The following is a 25356-nucleotide window of genomic DNA, read 5'->3' on the forward strand; positions in this document are numbered from 1 at the left end:
GAATAGATCCATCGTTACTGCTGGCAAATGCAATACGTTGTGACGGTTGTCTTTACGTGCGGGCCAAAAACTCTTTCAGTGTATGTAAATAATGTATTGCCTTGTTGACTGGAGCCAACGCAGTTCAGCGGAACAACCAAAACACAGAGAAGATTTTGGTCTAGCTTAGCCTTAGCCTTAGTAATCCTACACAAGTATCATGCAATGCCAAATGGCAATGCCAATGGCCAATGCGAATTGCGATGCCAATTGGGGGTTCTGCCAATTGAAATGAGAGAGCGAAGTTGGGTGTTTACTTACCGGCAAAACAGGACGAATTTCTGCACTGCATTTATGACAGAAAAATCGAGGGTGATCTACTGAAGCTTCAGCCATCTTGTAATTACTAAATATGTTTCTTTAAAAACATGAAAATCGAATAAACTCTAACTCTGAAGAAAGTCGCCGGGTACGGGTGCGAGATCAAGTCCGTTCCTATGCAGTCCTAACTAGACAACTCGGCCAAAATACTACCAGCCTAAAAATATTCGACCATGCATTCTCGATTTCAGGGAGATCAGGATGAAATTGAAAAGCAATACTACCCGGTACTACAGGGGCGGATCCAGCCTCCGCCAATAGGGGGGGGGGGTCAAATTTTTTTTCACCCATATTTTCCCCGATCGGCCGCTCAAAGTTGATTTTTGTTTGTTTCTTTGAAGGGGTTGTCCCAGTGGCGTAATGAGCCAAAAATTTTGAGGGGGCTCGATATGGCGTATCACGTAAAAGTTATAAGCAGTTATGAGCGAGCGAAGCGAGCGAGCAAAAATTTTGAAGTTGTTATTACAAAAATCCAAGTTCGTGATAGATTTTAACATAATATTAGGAAAATAACATTGTATTTCACCATTATCCCCTTCCTTTTCTCTTTTATTTTCTTGATCGTGATTTTTTTTTTTTTTTTTGGGGGGGGGGGGCAAAACGCCCATGTCCTAACAGTAATTTTGTAGCTTTATTCTTATAAACAACATAAACGTGTAATAATTTCATATGCCCTATTCAAATAGTGTGAGCGCGAAGTGCGGATCCTGAGGGCGAAGCTACGGTGTCCACCCCCGCCCCCCCCCCCCCCCATTTGCGGCGTGAAAAAAAAAGAAATGCTCAAAACATGAGGCTTATAATATCCCGTTATTTCAGTCAATATACATAGGCCTACGGGGGCCCTACACAATTTTTTCTGCTCGGAATTTGAGTTTTCAGTGATTTTGTGTTTTGGTAATTCAACGGATCGATCACACGTTCATGATATATACGTATGCCAACAAAAAATCCTGAAAAATGCCTGACTTTTAGGTCAGTAGATTTGTTCGAACTCCCCTTCCTTAGCTCGGTCACGCCCATTATTTTATAAAGTAAATCAATGAGCATCTCCTTGAGTACGTTGACAATTTTTTATATTCATATAATGCAAGCCTTTTTGCAATATATGTTAAACACAATTGCAACCCATGATATATTATTTTGATATAACAAATACAAGGCCTACCATTAATAGTACCCAGGTAACAAGCCAACGTTGGCTCCACGTTGGAAACTTGAAAGTCGTTGGACGTTGGGAAAACTTGATGGATTAACGTTGAATCGACGTTGGAAACTAGTTTGATGGAAAGATGATGGACAATCAACAATGACACGACGTTGGCAACGTTGGAAACTTGTTAGTCGGAGAGTTGTTGGACAGTCGACAATGTCACAACGTTGGAAACACGTTTGATTGGATAGTTGTTGAACAGCCAGCAAAGGCACAACGTTGGCAACGTTGGAAACTAGTTCGCTGGAAAGTTGTTGAACAACCGACAATGGCACAACGTTGACAAAGTTGGAAACTAGTTTGTTGGAGATTTGTTGGACGGTCGACAATGGCACAACGTTGGAGACTAGTAAGTTGGAGAGTTGTTGGACAGTCGACAATGTCACAACGTTGGAGACACGTTTGATTGGATAGTTGTTGACAGCCAGCAAAGACACAACGTTGGCAACGTTGGAAACTAGTTCGCTGGAAAGTTGTTGAACAATCAACAATGACACGACGTTGGCAACGTTGGAAACTTGTTAGTTGGAGAGTTGTTGGACAGTCGACAATGGCACAACGATGGAAATTAGTAGGTTGGAGATTAGTTGGATAGTCAACGATGACACAAGGTTGGCAACGTTGGAAACTAGTTCGATGGAAAGTTGTTGAACAACCAACTATGGCACAACGTTGTCAAAGCTAGAAACTAGTTCGATGGAGATTTGTTGGATAGTCGACGATGGCACAACGTTGGAAACTGGTAGATTGGAGATTAGTTAGATAGTATACAATGACACAACGTTGATAAAGCTGGAAACTAGTTAGATGGAAAGTTGTTGAACAACTGACACTGGCACAACGTTGGAAACTGGTAGATTGGAGATCAGTAGGATAGTCGACGATGACACAACGTTGGCAACGTTGGAAAGTTGTTGAACAACAGACAATGGCACAACATTGGAAACTAGTGTGTTGGAGATTTGTTGGACAGCCAACAACGTCACAACGTTGGAAACGCGTGTTTGATTGGATAGGTGTTGAACAGCCAACAAAGGCACAGCGTTGACTACGTCGGAAACTAGTTCGATGGAGAGTTGCTGAACAACCGACAAAGGAACAACGTTGGAAACTATTTTCTTGGAGATTTGTTGGACAGTCGACAATGGCACAACGTTGACAAAGTTGGAAACTAGTTTGATGGAGAGTTGTTGAACAACGGACAATGGCACAACGTGGACAGCGTAATTGGAATAGTTTATTGGACAGTTAACATTGACACAATGTTGGAAACTATAGTTTGTTGGATATTTGTTTGACAGTCAACATAATATCCCGGCATAATATACACAGTGTTGAGAACGTTAGAAACTGGTTCATTGGAGAATTGATAATTGATAAAGTTGGCGGAGTACAGCAAGTCTGCATATGCCGACTTAACCCAAGACAAGACAAGACTACTGGCATAATTTCCAATGGGGCCAAGGGCCCTGATAGCAGACACGGTCGTGATGACGTCATTTTCTCGTCGGAAACTAGTAAATCTCGTCATAAGTTATTTGTACAACGTCGTTACGACGTCATTTTGACGACTTTGGACGACAACTTTATTTTGCATTTTTGTATGACCAGATTATGACGTGATTATGACGTCATTTACTGACCAATCTATGACAAGTAAATTTGCATTTTTATATGACCACATTATGACGTGATTATGACATCATTTATTTACCAATCAACGACGAGGAAATTTGCGTTTTCATTTGACCAAATTATGACGTGATTATATATGACATCAATTATTTGCCAATCAACAAGAAATTTACAATTTTATTTTCAAAGCGCATATTATTTGCTATTTGCTATTTTTTCAACCTTGCCATGTTAGCAAGGCTCTTTTCTATTTAGAAAAAGAAAAAGAAAATAAAGTAAAATAGTACCGTACATGCAAAAAAAATAATCTTTAAAAAAAAAAGCTCCAAAAGCAGTGGCAAAAATATATCATTATGACTGGTTGCTAACCATAACCCCCATAACCAAACAAGAAGAAGAAGAAGCTTTTTATGCCGAAGAAGTTTGTATCTATTTTTAAACCTTTTTCTTACTCGGTGTTAGACCCCCCTCAGCTCAGCTCAGCTCACCCCCTATAAAAATTCGCCGGGGAGGGGGGGCGGCGCGGCGCGGCGACAGGCTTGTGCATGCGCACTTACCGCCAACATTTGAAAATAATTCCGTTGCGTTGCAGTTTATTGAGCTAGCTCGAACGAGAAGTGCGACGAAGAAGGCCGTTATTCGTTAATAATTCTTTTAAAGAATACGGGTCAGATATGGACAACGACCTCGAAGACATTTGCAGTAGGCTAAACAGTAAGTTAGATAACCATTTTCTATTATTTTCTTTTCGTATTTTGTTAAATGCCGCGGCTTGCGCTTGCAGCTAGCTTCGTCACTGAAAATGACATGACACTGGCAATCCCATCACAGTACCGGCCGGGCACTCGCCCCGGCCCGAGCGCCCGCTCGCTGCTGTGGACCACTGCACTGGCGGCCGGCTGGTGATCGCCAACCCCAAGTCTGCACACCTAACGATTTGAGTTAAGATTGAACGTGAATTTCCTTTTATTTTACAAAATCTTTCAATTTATGATGTTCCTTGTATTCTTATGAGTAAGTGTGCAAAAAGTCTCATAAAAATGAGAGAAATAATTGATTTTCTTGGAAAAAATCTCAGCCAGTCATGGTCATTTTCAGATTGAAGAAAAACAAGGTCAAACTTATTAAGGTGTAGTCGCCATCTTCCACTTTTCTTGCTTGACCAATAGCTCCATTTTCCGCGTTACAGACGGGCGTACTATGTGCTCGCCTTTGCGACACTCTTGTTATTTTCAGTTTCAGTGGGGGTGCATATGGAACTCTTGGCTTGCCAATGCCCTAAAATCTAAATTCATTATTTTCCCACCATTTTGAGTCAGATTTTTTATGAATAGATCTGTTTATGACATTTTAGGAGAAAGAGAGGGAGAACCAAAACTACCTGTCCTGGCATCACACTTGAGGAGGAGATGAAGTCGGTGAATATGACCTAGCCCGGGGGAGTTTCCAGAAGAAGGCCCAGAACCGCCGACCGCCAGGAGTGGAGGTCCTTCGTTGTTGCCCTACGTGCCAGGCGGCATCAGGCAGTAGGTAAGTAAGTACAGTAGGCTATTTCAGGGCAGTGTTTCATCAACATTTTCATCCGACAAGTTGTCAGATCTGACATCTTTCTCTGATGTTGATTGGCTGAGAGGTACTGTTACTATGGTAACTGTCGGATAAAATGGGACTTGTCGGATAAAACGTCCGACAAGTCCTTTCATGAAACGCTCCCCAGGGTGTAAAGTTTATTTTTTGTTTTGAGTCGTTGCGCATCTTCTATTATCAGAATCGCGCAGATTCGGATGTGCGCAATCTTGGGACACCTTTTGTAAGCCTTTGTATTTTAAATATAAAAAAGGCTTAACCCTAAATAGACTGGGCTATTTCGACGCCTAAGAAGACTGGGGGGGGGGGGCTGATTCAGCCCCCCTTATGATCTCGGCTGTCGATCGTGTGATCGCAACGAAAATTGGCATGCGTGTTAACCATGGCATTATCTACAAAACTATAATATCAAATTCTGCGAAAAATCTCACTGTTCATTAATTATGCTAATTTATGCGTAAAATCAAAAGTTGGCTCTAATTAATGAAATAATGCCCCTAAAATGCTAATATTTGTTTCACATACTCTAGATAGGCATCTGATAAAATTTATTTTTCAAAAATTTCATGTATTCTTTTCTTTGTTTTTCGACTTTTTGTTTTTTAGTGTTTTTTCAATGGAAATTGTCGAGGACTTTATTTTGACCATAAACAAGATAAAATTTATTGATTTTAACTTTTAAGCAGCGAAAGGAAAAATGATGATACATTTATGAATTTTGGCTTAAAACACTATTTGCATTGAATTTGTACACAAATTCACGTTTTTGAGTAATTTTGGGTCTGCATGCACTTACAAAATGTTGTGTAATTTCGGAAACACTTACCCGGGGGTCACAATTTTGGTCTCAAAAGTTGCACGAGAGTTTAAAGTAAAAAGTCAGCAAGCGACGCGGTCAAAAAAATTTGAGCAGCGGATTTATCATGAAATATGTCGAGGGGGGGCTGAATCACCCCCCCCCCTCCCAAGTCTTTAACATGTGCATTTGTGATTACATCAGGGGGGTGTTTCACAAAGATTCAAGTATGACTTAGAGTCGCACTTAAATACCGGGTTGCGTACAGTATGAAAGGCTTGACCACATTGGTCAGATCGTCTCATGCGGACGCGCACTAATGCGTATCTATCAATAAGATCGCGCGTTGCATACATGTATCATGTACACGTCGGCATTTAAGTGCGACTTAAGTCATACTTAAATCTTTGTGAAACACCCCCCAGAATTGATCTTGGTTATGTGAAATTGGCACCTTGTAATTTCTTATTCAAACTGATGGAATTATCCTATTACCATTTAAAACAAATAAAAAAGCATGAATTAAAATCATGATTAATTATAAAAAAAAAATATGTTTTTTTCAAACAAATTTACTCTAAAATGTCCTTCCCTATACAGAGATGGTTTGGAGGTGCAGATCTTGAGGGCATCAAGCCCCCCACCCCCTCCCCCGACTTGACTTTACATGTTAATATTTGAAGTACTGTATAAAATATGTAACACATCCCACATTGTTTTTTAATCATTTTTTAAAAAGTTTCCAAATTGATATTGAAACCATTTAGTTTCTAATGAATATTAAGTAGTTAATGTAGGAAAGGTTTTTATGTTTCTCTTCTGTTATTTTTGCAGATGATGTAAGTTGAAATGGAAGGTGTCCTGAATCTGCACCCAGTCATCTGGTTTCGTAACACCTTTCATAGCGCCATTGGAACATGCTCCCTACCAGTATAACATCGAACATATTGGAAGAATAACGGCCAATGGGAAGTGCCTTTTATACCCCTACTTGCCACACAGCAGTCTGTGGTTTAGCGCAATCTAAACTGGATTATTGTAGCTCTTCGTGCTTGAATTAGGGCGATCTGGACCGACTGCAGATAGTACAGAATGCTGCACCTATTGTGCCATTTGCCATACACCCACTTCGCTGGCTGCAAGTCAAGGAAAGGATGTACATGAACATCAGTGTCCGTCTACTGATTTTCAAAGTCAATGACAGGGATCCAGATTACATGTATTAAAAGGAATGCCTTGTGCGTCATTTTCGTTCTAGGCGCACTTGCCTTTTTATTTTTGTGATCCTTAGTCTACCATGCACCTACAAATTAGCTACTGGTGATGAAACTTTCTCCACTACTGCTCCAAGGCCATGGAATTAGCTCCATCCTCTCCTCCAATTTTTAACAACCTTGGATCAATATCATTTGAGAAGACCTACCACATTCCTGATCATCTTTGCTCTGGACTTGGAACAATACTGTCACTGCCTGGTAATTTGAATTTTTTTAAATCTCATGTGCTGACTAGGATGGCATCTCAAAGTGCTTTGTATCTTTGTAACCATGGATATGGCCTTTGATTACTTTTTAACAAAACTGAAAAATTCATCAAAATAGGACAAGGGATAATAAAGTAATGTATGACATTCTAAGCTCTGCATTATTTTGGTGAAAGACCTCTAAGCATATGCAAGTAGCCTGCTGATGATGTCATACAGACGTACACGTACATGTATCCCCAACTTATTATTTTGTATATAAAATTGTGTATTTAAATTGGATTGTAAACTGCATTGATGTGACTTACCTGTATTGATTATTGCTGGAAGTTCTTTTGCTACATGGGATTGGAAGACATACTTATTACACACATGAAATAATTACTATTTCATCTGGTAACAGAACAATAAAAATGTGGGCATGATATCATAAACTTATCTACTTGCATGTGTTAATTACCAATATTTTTGTAATTATTTCTTATCTGATTTTGATAAAATTTTCACTATTTTGCATGGTAAATATTACTTTATTTGTCATAGATATAATTATGCTGAGCCCGGATATACAAGTACCCCTTTAAAGATAAATTACAAGTTGTAGTAACAATCTTAAAATGAGTTCGAACAGAATCCAAATATAGCTCGAGAAGAAAATGCGTAATTGCTGAGAAATGAGCAAAATAAGCATGTAAATCTATCAAATGTCAGGTATTTTTCGATCAATTATATTACACTGTCCTGTCTCACATATGTTTTTCTGTGTTAGTGATCATCAGAATTATTGATTTTAAAGATAAATTCCAGTTCTGGTAACGATCTCAAAATGACTTTTTACAGAATCTAATATAATGACCACCCAAGTGTCTGTATGAATAAAAAATGTGTGCCAAAGGATTCTGGAAGAAATTGTGTAATTGCTGAGAAATAAGCAAAATAAGCGCGGATTCAGTCACTTCCGTCGGGTCTTTATTCCAGAAATAATAATACACTGTCCCACGTGTGCCTATCTGTGTTGGTGATCTTCAGTTTGAACCTTCTTAGCGTAGATTTCAAGATTTCACAAAGTTCAGTTTATGTAACTGTACCAGATCTAGATCCTCGATGATATACTGACAATTAAGCCTGGTTTTACAGACTTTCTCATGAAATCAGTGTTTACTGCAACTACTGGCATTTCTCTTTAAGTTCAAAATTCATGATTTTACAAAGATACAAGTTTACATTAATGTAACAGATCTAGATCATGTACAATATTTTGACAATTAACCTTAATTTAAAAGACTTTCTCAAGAAATAATTATTTGCTGCAACTACTGTCATTTACCCCTAAGTGATAATGAAAACAATCACAAACTTTTCATAAGAATTAATGTACATGTATGATTCTTAAACCCAAATGCAAGCTTCCATAAATCCTGAAATCAATGCAACTCAGGTATTTTTTTTTACATACATTATATTTTTACCTACATTACATAGATCTCTAATGTTTAAGGTATATTTAATTACAATTTCAACAAAAAAGCTATATTCTTGGAGATCATTATTATTCATAATGCCTCTGTTATGTATTAATGTATTATGTATTGGTATAACAAACATTGTAATTATTTCATTCCTTTGACTCTTAATACTGCATTTTCATAGAAAAGTGTTTTTTTTTTTAATCTATTTCTTTTCCTTTTTTTGCTGGTAATATCATGTTATGCAACTTTTATTTATTAATAGAATATTTGTCATGATTTCCTACATGTAATTGAAATGCGTACACGTATTTGATTTTGTTTTCCATTTTTGTATATATTCTTTTTCTGGGGGGGGGGGGGGGTCATGTTCTTGAGACTGAGTCAAGTTATGCAAGGCCCTGGAATGGAGGATCATTATATTGTTACTGGGAATGCTGGACATTGTCAGACCACCTCAGTATTCACCAACAATAGATAATCCTCCATGACAAGGTCTTTGAAGTGGTGTGTGTACATTACATGTAGAATTTAATTTAAATGTTTATGTCATCACGTCAGAATACGTTAAAATATCGTAGTTGACTCCAAAAGACGTCATATTCATTTCAATATGCGACGTCAATATGACGTCTATTACTAGTCTGCAATATGTTACAAAGTCGTCATTCAGACGTCGTAGTCGACTTATAAAGACGTCATAATTACAGCAATATGACGTCTGAAACTGGTCAGGAATAGGTTACAAAGTTGTCATTAAGACGTCGTAGTTGACTTTTGAAGACGTCATGATTACATCAATATGACGTCTAAAACCGGTCAGGAATAGGTTACACGGACGTCATTACGACGTCGTAGTCGACTCTCGAAGACGTCATAATCACGTCAATACACGACGTCAAGCTGACCCTTGATACTGGTCAGGAAAACGTTGTAAAAACGTTGCAAAGACGTCATTAAGACGTCGTAGTCAATCTTGGAGACGTCATAATGACGTCAATATACGACGTCATAATGACGTTATTCGCGGGTGCAAGATCCCGTCAATAAGACGTCCTGTTACGACGTCAAAATGACGTGACACTCGTCGTTAAACTGACGTAATTATGACGTCATTTTTACCAGTTTCTGCTATCAGGGGGGGGGGGGTCGATCAAGTAAGTTTGCTTGTCTATCCATGTCACCCTTGGTATCCCCCAGCAATAAGGGGAAAATAAATCGAGAGAGAAGGAAAATAATGGGAAGGGAAAGAGGAACTAAAACTAAGTCTAAGGGGAAAACAAAAAATAAAGATGGGGTAGAATAGAGAGGCTGCATGCACCTGGGGATGCAAATGTGTCGATTAATATAGAAAATAAAGAAGAAAAACAAGAAAAAAAATGTAGTTCAAGACCAGAATTTCCAGAAACGCCCTCGTCGATCCTTTGCAGCTGGCAAGGCCTTTCACAGTAAGTACGAGATATGTCATAGGCCTACCGTCACATAACTAGAAGAAATTGAAGAAGGAAATACAAGCATCAAATGTGCCTATTTAAAAATACCATACTATTCTGATGCGCAGAATTAGTCGCGACGTCGGACTCCTTCTGTCATGTCTGTGTAGTCTGCTTCCTTCAATTTTGAACTTGAAGAATCTGGCAGAATTTGGACTGGATAGTGGATATAGATAAGTAAATTCCAGAATATCTAGTGATCTGGAACAGTACTTATAATAAGCTGTATATTTAGGACCTACAATCTACAGTTGAATTTTCTTTGCACTTGCAGATAATCGGTAACTGCAACCATTGATCCCCTCCGAAAGATCACGGAGTCAGCTTCTGTGTGCGTACAGTCCGACAATAGTATATTCGTGTACCGTAAGTAGTAGTAAAGTAGTACTTAACACACAGTCACTGCACAGTATAACATACTAACTAACCTCGTAATTAGCTTGTGTGAGTGACTAATACTAACCTCGCAATACGTGTGAGTGGGAACGAGTATGCGATACCAATGGCAAGGCAACGGTCATTGGATGATTTTCAAAATTCAAGTACAGTGTTGAAATCTGGTGTTGGTGTAACCCAGGCACCCAAGGGTTCATTACATGCCGCCGCGCACAGAAAAATCAAGCCATAGAAGTCGTGTGTTGTGGACCCAAGAAGTGAGATCCCAGCACGTGCGACCCACTAGTAAGAAATCCACTGCCAAACGCGGTTCGTGGTGCGAGGTTAGTATACTAATACTAACCTGGCAATACGTGTGAGTGTAATTCACCATACCCACGGTAGTAGCGTGAAGTATGGTCTAAATAATTATCCGAATAAATAGTTAAAACAGAAATTAAGCACTTACCACGATTATATGGATGAAGGTCTAACGAGTGGCAGCTTCCTGACATCGAGGCACAGACTGGAACCTAAAAAAACGAAAAGTTCTGTCGCGGTAGCTCTCCTCTTTCAGAATTCAAAACAAAATGGCCGATTGAGACCGAGACTAATAGCACTAGTGCATTAGTATACATCTCTATGATATAGACTTTGTCAAATTCGCGCATGCGCCCTACACCCTCGGTACCGGTCTCGAACGGCCATTTTGCTATGAATTCTGAAAGAAGGAGAGCTACCGCGACATAACTTTTTCGTTTTTTGAGGTTCCAGTCTGTGCCTCGATGTCAGGAAGCTGCCAATCGTTAGACCTTCATCCATATAATCGTGGTAAGTGCTTAATTTCTGTTTTAACTATTTATTCGGATAATTATTTAGACCATACTTCACGCTACTACCGTGGGTATGGTGAATTACACGGTAAGCCCCTGGGCTCCGGCCCGCTGAGCGGGCCGGAGCTCCCTGGGTTAGTGTTGGTGTTGTGACAACACCGTACTTGAATCAGGCTGGTGTTAAGATTGACCTCGGAAAATATGGTGTATTTCCGGCAGTTTGTGTTGAAGGCTGGTGTTGATTGTCATCTGCTGAACCCAACACTGCACTGTGGCTGCATGGTGTTGATGATCTACAAGCAATTTCCCCATTCAGCAACACCGACGTACCCCAGGGATTGGGAGAATCGTGATTTAAAGTTCAGTGTTGGTGTTGATGAACTGTAGCTTAATTACGAACAGGGGGCGAACACGACGAACCATCTCCGTAAAATTATCTTTTACATTTAAGATGAGAGCAAATCATTAGAGATTTAATACATTTCAATGAAAAATAATATTACGCTTGGTGTTGGAGCTCAGTTCAGCAGCCCTTTCACACTCTCAACACCGTACACCGTACTTGAAATCACCCAAATGACTTGCTACCTGGCATTCCTGCCTTATTTATTATACGCTGCCTTGAATTGACTTGGTCGGTCCTGCCTGGCCTAGCCTGGACCGAGTGTTTTCCAACTGCAGTCAAACCTGTAGTTGCTATGTGAGGCATGCTACACTTGACGCTGAAATATCATTTAATAGTTATGGCACGAGCGAGACTAGGCCATGGCCATGCATATTGAGATATCAGTTGACTTCTATCTTAATCAAAAAGAGGCACTCTTTAGTTACAGTAGGCAGTAGCTACGTTACTCTGAGTGAGGCCAAGTTACGCGACCTCCTTTTTTGATTTTGTAAATACTGAGAGACTGCAATTACACATGTGAGTTTTTGTGATGATTACTGACGTTGCAATTGGCATTGCATACCGAGTCATTAAACAATTGTAGACAGAAACAGAGATTGCAACTCGCAAGAAAATGTAATACATCTTAATTTTTATTACATATGCATATGTTTTTTTGGTATTAGTCTTGTTTGAGAAAAAGAGGATGTCAAAAAAGTTTGAATGCTACAAAGGCCTCAATAAATATCACACGTAATTATCTTGATTTCTCTTAATTATGTGAAGAGACTTGTAACAGAAAGAATGAAAAGAAATGAATAGCTGTAATAATAGTTGTAATGTTTTTTGATAGAATCATGAACAGATTACAGATGATGATGGCACAGTGTTGAAAACTGTTTGATGGAGATGGCGCATCGTTGGATTTGTTTAGAATTAGACCAACAAAGAATCAACGTTACAACAACATTTAACCGATATTAGACAAACATTGAATCAACGTTTACGCCAACGTTGGACTAACATCGGACTAAAGTTGAATCAACTTTCCATCAACATTGGACCAACATTATACCAACGTTGGATCAACGTCACCCAACGTTGGACCAACATTGGACCAACGCTGCCATACCTGCCTCATCTGGACAATGATTATGCACTCATGAATATTCATTACATCAGTAAATGACCAAAATTTTAGGTAATATTGCTACCTATAATAATTAGAGTATTTATGTTTATTCAATATTTCCACCATGAAAAGTTTCAGAAAAGTATGTGGCTCCATTACCATATCATATATAATCAAAACATATTATTCTAAGTGAAATATTCAAGGTTAAGTGTGGAAAATGATATTAACTGTATTCTGCCAAGTATAGCAAAGTTGCTCTATATATAGGAGTCAATGACAGGATACAGTGGATAGGTGTAGGATGATAGGAATAGGATATAGGATTAGGATGTAGGATTTTAGGATAGGATAAGACATATGATGATAAAGATTTGAGTGTAGAGTTGTAATGGTGGACTTCACCTTGAAACCAATTAATGTTTTGTTAATTACTGCCATACGTTGGAATAACGTTGGAGTAATGTTGGAGCAACGTTGTGACAACGTTGTAACAATGTTGGAGCAATGTTGCCAGACAACGTTGGAGCATTGTTGCTGGACAGCGTTGAACCAACGTTGTAAACATAGTTGGACTGACGATGTATGCAAGTGCACGTCCATCGCTGCTTCAACGTTGCCCATCAACGTTGCAGCAACGCTGTTATTGATGACTCAGCCGACATTATACCAACGTTGGAGCATTGATGGTGGACAACGTTGAACTGACGTTGGAAATGTTGTTGGTCTGACGATGTATGGACGTGCACTTCTATCGATGATACAACGTTGCTTACCAACGTTGTAGCAATGTTGTATTTGACTATTTAGCCAACATTGGATCAACGTTGCCAGACAACGTTGAAACATTGTTGCTGGACAACGTTGAACTAACGTTGGAAATGTTGTTGGTCTGACGATGTATGCGCGTGCACTTCTATCGATGATGCAACGTTGGCCTGCCAACGTTGAGGCAACGTTGGGAAAAAATTTCCCAACGTTGATCCAACGTTGGTCCAACGCTGTATTGTTACCTGGGTAAATACCATACTCGTTCCCACTCTAAATTCCTTTATCCCGGAGTAGTCAATCAGTCAGTTCCTCGCGGATATATCGAATTCACTCCCTCCCAATATAATTTCCACCAAATGCTAATGTTACTGCATTTAAAACCAAAACTCGAAAGTTCATTCATAATTCACATATGACAAATAATCTCATAATTAATTTTCACACTCTTTTCCTGAACCACCCCCCCTTTCCCTGTATGTTTAATGTCTCTATGTGTTTAAAGTGATGGTCATATAGGCGGATCCAGGGGGGCCGAGGGGGCCGGCCTCCCCCCCCCCCCCCCCTATTGGCGGAGCAAAAAAAAAAGAAAAAAAAAAAAAGAAGGGAAGAGAGAGGAGAAAAAAGAAGGGGAAACATAAGAGGAGGAAGACGAGTGAATAAAATAAGATGAGGGGAAGACTTGGAAAATAATTTTAAAAACATTTCATCACATAATGTTCATGCATTTTCATGTTCGCTCATTTGGTTTAAGTAGCAGACGATGCTAGCCTGCTAGTATATAGTATACCTACGCAGACCCTATTGCAATTCAAAATCAATTCCGGACTCGATATTTGCTTCCTCAAACCGTAGCTATATATTAAATATCAATAAGCAAAGCTTCATAGTACAAGAGCATTGTTACTTTCAACATTAAATGCGTTAATTAAGTTTGTTTGGACTGTATTAATTGTTTCAAATAAAAAGGGTCTAGGAACGGAAACTATCAAACGTTAGTCACGTGACGTTGTACACAGAAATATGCCATGTTATGTCTGCTCGATCTCAAAGTTTGGGGGGAAAATAAGATGTAACCAGTATACCAGTCATAAAGTATTATACATCAAACTGTAGGTAAATCTATTTAGCATTGATATGACAATCAATCTCGACCTTTTTTACCCTTAGGGGTATTCCACTGGGAAAACAAAGGTGCCAGCGTCTCGAAAATATCGGTGATTTCAGACCGTTTGCCATAGCAAGAGTTGTGAACATGGACACTTTCAAATGAACAGCGAGACGTAAATAGTGAATTAATTGTAATAATATTTACATTAAATTAATGGAATTGGATAAAATGTTCACACTATTATCAATCTGGTGTGAGATTATTATATTTAAAGATATACCCGGATATCTGCAATATTACGTTCATGAAAACCACTGTTCCCTGTGTTGAAGCTGTGTGTGTGGACTTTCGGACACTCAAATACACGCGACTAACCATTAATATGTCACTATTCAGTATAAAATTTTCACTCGCACTTCGCACTCACATTTACTTTTTGGTGATTTATATATCTTTCTCAATACGGAACTTAAATATCAAATTTTGAAGTCAATATATAAAACATATATATTTCAGCCCGGAAATCGAACTTTCATTATTTTGTTTGATTTACAAATTACTTTTCAAAAAGTGCTCTGTCAATTTACGTTTTATCTTCGGAATATTAATTAACATTTTCTGCTCGCGCTGCGCGATCGCAAAATTTGATTTGTCATCGGGTACCTATTTTTTTCCTGTATTCCATTAAGTTCTCAAATATCCCTATATTCAGGTCAAATTGTCAAAACGTAACAGCTATAGCGCTGCACGCTCGCATTTTGATTGGTGATTTGATATGTATATCTCAATTTTAATTCTATAACAAACTAAAATCCCCATTTCATGACAGTTTATGAAAAATTTCAGCTCGCGATTTGCGCTTGCATTGATTGTTGAAAATATATTTACTTATGCATCTTATTCATGATTACAAAATTGCTTTAAATGTCACATTTTCAGGCCGTAATAAATTAACAGATTCTCGCTCTCATTAAACTTATTAGATTAATAAATAAGATATTAATTTAATAATCAAATTGACCCTTTTTAGGAATGGAATATCGACAAGTTTCATCTCCCGCTTATGAAGAGAAATAGGAAGATAGTCATCGTTTTCATATGATGACATAATGTTCTTAGAATGTACCTGTCCTATGTCAAAACTCAAAGTAATAATAACGAAACATATTAGATCTTTTTTAACTGTGAGTCATATACACCTCACAATTTTCCTACAATTTGTGCTTGAAATACAGAGCTTAAATTTACCTTTTTTCAGATCGGAATATCAAATATTTTAAGCTCGCGCTTCGCGCTCGTTTTATTGATTTTCATGATGAAAAAAGGTATTTAAAACGCCCAGATTCTAGGTCAAAATCTGAAACAAGCACACGTATGTCTGTTCAGATACGCAGCTTGTTCTCTATTTCAATTTTTATGAGTCTATATATTCAGTTTCAAATCAAAATATCGATAATTTTCTGCTCACGCTTTGCGCTCGCATTATTAATGTAGGAAGATACCAAATTATACCCAAATTGTCTAGTGATTTACAAAACATGAAGAGAGTGTCCCGTTTTTAGATTTGAAATCTCATATTTTTCTGCTCGCGCTTTGCGCTCGCATCAATTGTTTGGTTTTATATTTATACCGTTCATGATTACAAAAAGTGCATAGCTATAGAACGTTATTTTTTTAGGCCGGAAAGTCACAAAAAAATTCAGCTCGCGCTTCGCGCTCGCATTATTTAATCATTGAAATATGTATCGTGTTAATGGCTAACTGCAAAACGTCCTTAACAGGTCCCTTTCCGACAAGGCCAGAACACATTATAAATATTTCTGCTCGCGCTTCGCGCTCGCAATAATTATCTAGTTACATACGCATCTTAATTGTTCAGGTTCACAAACATTACCCACAATGTTCAATTTTCAGCACAAAATACATGAAATTTCAAAATTGTTAAGCTCGCACTTCGCGCTCACACTATTTGAATAGGGCCTACTAAATTATTACACATTTATGTTGTTTATAAGAATAAAAGCTAAGAAATTACTGATAGGACACGGGCATTTTGCCCCCCCCCCCAAAAAAAAAAAAAAAAAAAAATCACGATCAAGAAAAAAAAAAGAGAGAAAAGAAATGGATAAGGGTGAAAAATATTATTTTCCAAATATAATGTAAAAATCTATCACGAACTTGGATTTTTGTAATAAAAATGTCAAAATTTTTTGCTTGCTCGCTTCGCTCGCTCGTAACTTCTTATTAATTTTACGTGATAACCCATATCGAGCCCCCTCAATTTTTTGGCTCATTACGCCACTGGGACAACCCCTTCAAAGAAACAAACAAAAAAATCAACTTTGAGCGGCCGATCAGGGAAAATATGGGTGAAAATTTTTTGCGGCCCCCCCCCCTATTGGCGGAGGCTGGATCCGCCACTGATGGTCCAGGCTGTAAATATTTATATCTCAATAAATAGAGTAAAATTCACAAATCAAAATGATGAAGATTTGATCAAAATCGGATAACAATAACAAAGTTATTGAATATTAAATCATTCCGGTGAAACAGTTCTAGGCATGTCTTTTTAACTCATAAGTTCACATATATCTCACCAATGAACATGCGAGAGCGAAGAGCTAGCTGATAAGTTTTGATAATCGGACCTGCATGAAAAAGGATACTACTTTATGGCAGGGGCGGATCTAGCCTCCGCCAACAAGGGGGGGGGCGGCAATTTTTTTCACCTTATTATCCCCGCTCGGCCGCTCAAAGTTTTTGTTTGTTTCTTTGAAGGGGTTGTCCCAGTGGCATAATGAGCCCACAATTTCGAAGGGGCTCGCCAATGGCGTAAAATTAATAAGAAGTTGCGAGCGAAGCAAGCGAGCAAAAATTTTGACATTTTTATTACAAAACGCCAAGATCATGATAGATTTTAACATAATATTTGGAAAATAATATCATATTTCAACCTTATCCCTTTCCTTTCCTCTTTTGTTTTTCGTGGTCGTGATTTTTTTTTTTTTTTTTTTTTTTTGGGGGGGGGGGGCAAAACGCCCATGTCCTAACAGTCATTTTTTAGCTTTATTCTTATAAACAACATAAATGTGTAATGATTTCATTAATTAGTATTAATTAAATAGTGTGAGTGCAAGCTGAACAATTTTGAAATTTCATATATTATGTCCTGAAAATTGAACATTCTGGGCAACAAAGTGTTTGTGAACCTGAACAAGATGCGTAAGTTTTTAGTAGTAGTTTTTTTATAGTGCGTTCTGGCCTTGTCGAAAAGGGACCTTTTAAGGATGTTTTGCAGTTAGCCATATAGGACGATACATATTTCAACGATTAAATAATGTGAGTGCGAAAGTTTTTTTTTCAATCATTAACCTCTCTTGAGATTTCTATCCATTTCCCCCTTTTAACTCTCTCCTTCTTTCCCCTATATTTTTTTTTAGGGAGGTGGCGGGGGTGGGGGTGGGCTTTTTTTAGTCGAAAACTGAGTCAGTCTTTAATTAATACTTTTTGTTTAATAATAGGCCGACGTTGACCTCTGTTTGACAATCAAAATGTTTTAGACTTCCAGGAATAAATTGATAAGAAGAGAGAGAGAGAGGGGGGGGGGGGAATGGGGGTCCCGGACTCCCGGGTCCCCGATAATATTCTGATGAGAAGAATGTAATAAAACTAACTCTGAATCTGGTAAGTGGGCCAAGTTTGAGCATATGCTTCGTCTTTCATTTACGTAGGATCTACTTTATTCTATTTAGTGGCGTATGCAGCATTATTGAAGGGGGGGGGGGGAGGTTCAAGCTTAGAGAAGTGTTGATAGGCCTAACCCCCCCCAAAAAAAAATAGGTCTTCACCACAAATCTTAGGTCAACCGTTTCGTACCCCAACAAAATCTGACAAAAAAAGGGCTCCAACCTAAATGTTAGGTAGTTTCGTACCAAACACAAATTTAACAAGCAAAATAATAATATTAATGAAAAAAAAAAAATGAAAAAAGGGTCTTCAACACTTTCTGGGGGGGGGGGGGGTGGGGGTGGTTATCAAAAATAAATTTAAGGGGAGGGGGTTGAACTATATTGTTCTACCCCCTTCGTACGCCACTGGTTCAATTCAATTCGATTACCCGGGAACATACGACTATACCAGTCAGCAAGTCAGTAGAGGGGCATGGAAGGGGGATGAAAAAGGAAAAAGGGAAAATAGTGCCACTCCTCCATCAGTAAACGTAAGAGGCCGCTCTGCTCTGCTAGCTCGAAGATTAGTGTTCAGCTACCGCGGCGAATGTACGAGTACGAAGCTAGCGCTAACGCTAGCGAGCTTGTGAAACCGGAAGTTTAGGTTAATATTAATATCGAAGCTATATTAGTAGCAAAGAGCAACATTTGGGAAGACAGCAGAATTTTACTGCTTCGATCAACTGAACTTAAATTAGTTGTTTCTTCACAATTTGGCATCATTGATTAACCAGGTTTTCCAGTTTGACTTTACATGCTCTTCCACTAGACTAGAGTAGAAGAACCATGTATTTAGCAGGCAATTACTGGTAAGTTTTTAATGTAGGATAAGTTGTTACTAAAAAATGTTAGTTGCCTTGATTTTGGACTGGCAAAACTAAAGTCAAGACTTTAAAGTCTGCACGTCTAGCACTGCACTGTGCACTGCGTATATGTATGTGACTGAATGTGAGAGAAACTGAGACCCTATCTAAATTTTACTAAACTATCTCCTGTCTTAGTCTCTTAAACAAGTTTAGAATCTAGTGGTCATGGTGGTAACAAGTTAAGTGAAACCATTTTAACGTGTAGATCTAAGTAATGTTGGAAGCGATCTTGACTTAAAACTAAAAGTAAGCTGCAAATTTTGCAATCTTAAAATGAGTTGTGGATGTGGTCTTCCAAAAAATAAAGCCAAGCCAAAACCAGTTGGCTGTTCCTTGGTCTTGGATCTAGGACTAGGTATACATTGTATGGCAGTGAGTCCAAACTTCGCGCGTGTCCATACTTCGCGGACGGTCATTATCTAAAAAACTAGCCAACATCCTTAAAATCTGACATCATCAACGTGAAAAGTGACCTAAAATTACCCTTTGGTGTAAGTTTCTTTAGGATGAGTTCAGTATTCATGAAAATATTGGCAAAAGATCGGCAAATTTGTCACCGTTAGTGCCCGTTTTGAAGAAATCTGATATTCTCAACAAGCATCACGATATCACCATTTTGCAAGCAGAAATCATCAAAAATGTGAGTTAAATGTGGTACTAACCGATTCTATAGCATTTTGCCATCAATTGACGGCACATTGTCAAATCCCATAACTCTAGAATTTGGACTCCCTCAGGGGTCAATAGTCGGACCCATAGGCTACTCAATATATACTCTTCCAGTTGGCGACATCATCCGAAATCACTGTATCAATTATCATTTTTATGCTGACGACATACAACTATACGTTTCTTTTGATCCGAAGACTCCTGGAGCTCTCAATAATGCACTGGTTAAACTCCAGAATTGTATATCAGATATAAGACAGTGGATGATAGTGAATAAGCTAAAATTAAATGACAAAAAAACTGAATTTTTTGTTGCGGCCTCTACTTATAACTTGCGCAATCTTCCAAATGTTCAACTTGATGTTGATGGTACACTCTTTAGACCATCAGAAAAAATAAGAAACCTTGGTGTCATATTTGATTCCCGCATGTCAATGTCGTACCATATCTCTCATATCTGTAGCACAGTCACTTTTTATTTAAGGAACATTTCTAGAATCAGAAGGTTCATTGACCAGTCTGCCTGTCACAATGCTGTTCGTTCATTGGTTCTGTCTCGTATTGATTATTGCAATGGGCTCCTTTCTACAATTCCCTCTAATCAATTAATTCGTATTCAACGACTACAAAATTGGGCAGCACGATTAATTTTACAGGTTTCCCGAGATCATCCTTCCCAACCACTCTTTAATTCTCTTCACTGGCTTCCTTTTAAACAGAGAATTACGTTCAAATTACTCTTGATTGTCTACAAAACACTGAATAAACAGGCTCCACAGTATTTAAGTAACTGCTTGAATCTGTATACACCAACTAGAGCACTTAGGTCGGCCAGTGATCACCTTCGCCTCACATATTCATTAACTCGTACATTAGCTGGTGACAGAACTTTTACAGTGTCGGCTTCAAAATCCTGGAACGACCTGCCACTAATAATTAGACAGTCTCCAACATTAGCAATTTTCAAAAAGTCATTAAAAACTCATCTCTTTCGTACTTTGTAGCTTTTAAAATATTACATTTAATTAATTCATTGTAAGCGCTTTGGGCCTAATGGGAAAAGCGCAGTACAAATAATAAGTAATAATAAAAAAATAAAAAAAAAATCTGATATAAATATTTCACTTTTTGAGCTTGAGTTTTTGTTTAAATGTCCACAAAAACTTTGGTCCGCGAAGTTAGGTCACACTTTTTCTGAACGCTTTTCCAGCACAGCGCGCATTCGCTGATCGGAATAGAATTTTGAGATCGCGATACCAGCGAATCCCCTTGACGTACTTTACATTTTCGTCCATGATTTTATAGTTTACGATCTTGCCGTCAATGTGGTAACTATTTCTTGAATTGGTTTTGTATAAATTATGAATATTTTGTGAAAAAATTTAAGCCTGATGAATATTTTTGAAAAGTGCACGAAGTTTGGACACCCCATCATACTTGTAGATCTCAGTCTAGTTCTGAAACTTGAAAGGATAAAAATAAATTGAGGGTTATTGAGGGAAATCAGCATTATCACTGCCGTTTATTTCGTCAGCGCTGGTGACTTCTTTCAACTCCCATTGACTTTGTACTTAACGAGTGCACACACACGAGAAAAGACGTGACTAATTTCATGATAAAGCCGGGAAATCTTGATGGCTTACCTTGGCTTTAGAATCCGATGTCATGTGATATAATGTATTGTGTGTGGTAGGCAGCGTAGCTCGGTCGGTAAAAGCGCATGTTTCGGATCGTAGATCTCAACGTGAGGGGTTCGATTCCGCTCATGCCGAAACGCGTCTAATAAAAAATATGATGATATAGCGTTGTGTGTAAGCGTGCCTCGCCAGTGTATTCAGTGCAGGTGTGAATGCAGTTGGAAAACACTCCATCCATTGGAAAGGATGCAAATGTTGGTCCCGTGTATACGAGAGTCGCAATCTATGCACGTTAAAACCAATACACTATTCGTCAAAGAGAAGGGTGTTAACCCAGTATATTGCACCTCCCGGTCCCGGCAAAATTCATGTCAAGACAATCTCAACATTCATATGCCATGATTACCGGTATTAAGTAATCAATATATTGATTTTGGCATTAACAGAAAAACAAGAGTCACAAGACAGAGTGTGTGATGCCTCATTCTACTACTACTATAGGCTCTGACTGTAGTCTGTACTAGGCCTAGGCCATGCTTGCTCCTCATTCCTGCTCCCCTGCTTTGCCTGTCATTTTTTTTTTTATAATTCTGTTTTATTGTCTCGCCTGCATACATGTAGCACAGCGAGACTACGCGCTGCTTTTCCGACGGCGGCGGCGTCAACAATGAAATTTTAACCAAGGTTTAGTTTTTAAAATGTCATCATAGTTTAGAAAGTATATGGACCTAGTTCATATAGACATACTTCATATAGACATATAGGGAAATAGTGTATCACTGAAGATCCTGTCTGAGTTTCAGGTCATATAATTAAAGTCAAAGGTCACTTACGATCAACAAACTTTGGCCATGTTTGGTTTATTTGAGCAATTGTCATCATAAATTTAAAAGTTTATGGATCTAGTTCATGAAACTTTGACACTCTGTAAGAGCAACCATGTATCCCTGGGGCCGTATTCTGAAAATTGTCTTAAGAGAAATATTCTTGTATCTTTAGAGTTACAATAAAATCTGTATTCCGAAAATTCTTGTATCTTTTCTTGTAAACTTTCTTGTAACTTTCGCTGAGCGCGTATGATGTCAGAGGTAGAATTATGCGTTAAGTTAAAAACGGCGTATAAATATCTCTTTGCACAAGATAACATATCGAGATAAAAGGTATTCTGAAAATTCTCTTAACTTTGACTTTACGTTCTGTTAACTTCCTTGCAAAATACAAGAAAATTTACAATTGGTAGGGGGCTATTGTAACTTATTGTTGCCTGCGATATTTTTCCGTCTGCAATAATTATTTCTTGCTGCATCACGCAAGAACATCATGTTTTACAAAAGGAGACTCTGACATTCCAAAGACATTATAACGACGGATTTGTATACTTTTCAGCAATTAGAATTGGTGTTCGAGACGATGAATCTTTTCAGAGAAAATATGTCTTTGAAAAGAGCCACGTGTATTTCTAGCACAGCAGCGCACAAGCATAAGCATCGGGGCGCAAGGAAATTACGCCTCTTATCAACAATGCGCTTCATTATTTTTCAGAAGAGACGCTTCAATTGGTTGACCTAAGCATATAACAAGCTTAATGATTGGTTGATGATGAAATATTGGGCGTGTCAGGGATAAAATAGGGGACGTCTTTACAGAGATAAGACAATTTTCAGATTACCAATTTAAGAGAATTTTAGCGAGCCTTAATCTTGCTGACTTGCAAGAAAAGTTACAAGAAAAGTTAAGACAATATTCAGAATACCACCCTTGAATATCATGTGCAAGTTTCAGGTCACATGACCAAGGTCAAAGGTCACTTAAGGTCAACAAACTTTGGCCATGTTGGGGAAATTTGAGGAATTGTCATCATAACTTTGAAATGTTATGGATCTATTTCATGAAACGTGGACACAAGAGCAATCAATATCCTTGAACATCCTGAGGAGTTTCAGGTCACGTGACCAAGGTCAAAGGTCATTTAGAGTCAACAAAATAAACATCTAGCCTTTTTGATTATAGGTTTTTAGTGTTAGTGGTTGTTATTCATAGACACTGAGTAAATGGTGGACACTGGTCCACTAGTCTGCTGGGCAAACCCTTCACTCGAGTAAAGGGTCTGAAGGTCGAAGTTCCAATCAGGGTCTGTGCCTGCAGACTACTAGTCCACCGCCACTGGTCTTCGCCAAAGAATTAGGGCCCCTCCACCCATAATGACTTACATACATGTACACATGTACATTACGGTATACAAATAGCTAATAGGCATGAGTGCGATGGTGCGAGATTTCGCATGAGGTGAAAGAAAGATGCTCTATTCAACGAGGCGTTAGCCGAGTTGAATAGAGCATCTCTTTCTTTCACCGAATTCATGCAAAATCTCGCACCATTGCACGAATAAGAATATTCGCTATTTGTGTTGTACAACACCTCGGAATTTAGCAAAAATGTGAAAACACAAAGAGTTTTTCCCTGCAGTAATCTATGAAAAGGGAGCAAAAAAATCGAAAGCGAAGAGCAAAATCCCACAAGCGCACATGACCATGGGCAGCATTGCGCATTTAGCCAGCAGGCTTATACACGTATTGCACCTTCGTTTTACTGAGCGCAATGAATTAAATCGTATTGTGACGTCACCTCCTAAAGCCATGCAACGGTACATTTTGGATGGTACGTCTTGTGTGCAATGGTACGAATGTTTGACATTCAGACCCCCATTTGCTCGCGTACAACAAGCTAAGTAGGCGTTGTACAATAACCCTAGTATTAAATTAATATTTTTGCTCATGCAACATCCTTGCATACTTGATGCAATTCAGTAGAACTACTTGCATGCATGCACAAACGTTGTCATGGGAAAATGCTGTAAAATTCAGCAAGGTTCATTCATCTGTGCGTAGGAGGCCAAATATTAAAAAACTGAATCACTAGGACCTGCAGGTTACTTCTCCTGATAAAACTGATTGGGGGAATGGAGGTGGACCACTGTACACTGGGTTTCCCCCTACTCTTTATATGAATAGAGCATTGGGTTCCTGACTGTCCTTTACACGGGGCCTCTATTTAACATCCTACCCGAGGAACGGATTGTTTTCCACTGTGGCGTAGCCCGCATAGATCTATAGAACAAGGGAGAGACGTAGATAGAGAATTAAGAATCCATTGCATTTGTCGCACAGCAGTTATAACTGGTGACCAATCACAGTTGAGGATCTTCATCCCAAATTCGCAAATGTCACTCTCTTTCTACAATGTTCATGATGTAAGTTGGCCTAGTGGTACGACTCTGGGTAATGTTATAGTTTTTCTTGGTGTTATCTCTCACAATACAGGGTTAAGCCATACATTGAGTTGGCAACTGGTAGTAAGTGTTGACGTGAATATTTTGACGAGTGTCTATAAGCCCCTTGCTTATATACTTACAAATCCCTCAGTGTCATGTTCCTTAATGGATGTACTGCCGTCTTGGCTGGCGAAATCCATGTTGAAAATCAGTAGGTCTATGGCTGCTAGATATGCCAGAAAAACATAGAAATTGCCTTAAAATGCATTGATATCAACTCAAAACAGTCACCAAATCCATGGCTAGATGTTTATGCTTCCACTGCTTTAGACAGAATCAGCATTTTCAAACGTCGTTTCAGAACACCGATTGCAAACATGGTTCTGGAGGTGCTGTTTATGGTTAATTTTTCAGAGGCGAAATCGTGTTCCAAATCTGGCTTCGCATCATAATATTTGTTGAGCAGGAAAGCGAGGTCAAATTGGACGCGCCCTTTTTCCCCGAATGTTGTTATGGTCAACTATAATTGCATGGAGCTACTTGACATAGCT

At 38.5% G+C, this 25356-nt stretch overlaps 1 protein-coding gene and 1 long non-coding RNA gene across 3 annotated transcripts in view; both read left to right on the forward strand.

Moving 5' to 3' along the window:
- The first annotated feature begins 3769 nt into the window (after positions 1 to 3769).
- On the forward strand, positions 3770 to 10392 carry LOC135154216 (uncharacterized). Its single transcript, XR_010293577.1, has 3 exons — positions 3770 to 3919; positions 4560 to 4735; positions 6423 to 10392. It is a non-coding gene; the product is annotated as an uncharacterized LOC135154216 (long non-coding RNA).
- An 8409-nt stretch (positions 10393 to 18801) lies between these two features.
- LOC129261962 (tyrosine-protein kinase CSK-like) overlaps positions 18802 to 25356 on the forward strand; it is a 35381-nt gene continuing 28826 nt past the window's right edge. The window contains exon 1 of one of the 2 annotated variants that reach the window (XM_064099579.1): positions 18802 to 19171. The gene's annotated coding sequence lies outside the window, so the exon portion shown is untranslated. The remainder of the gene's footprint in view (positions 19172 to 25356) is intronic. The other variant, XR_010293578.1, reaches the window with a different exon arrangement.

This window comes from Lytechinus pictus, chromosome 5, assembly GCF_037042905.1.
Source record: "Lytechinus pictus isolate F3 Inbred chromosome 5, Lp3.0, whole genome shotgun sequence".
Classification (NCBI taxonomy): Eukaryota; Metazoa; Echinodermata; class Echinoidea; order Temnopleuroida; family Toxopneustidae; genus Lytechinus; species Lytechinus pictus.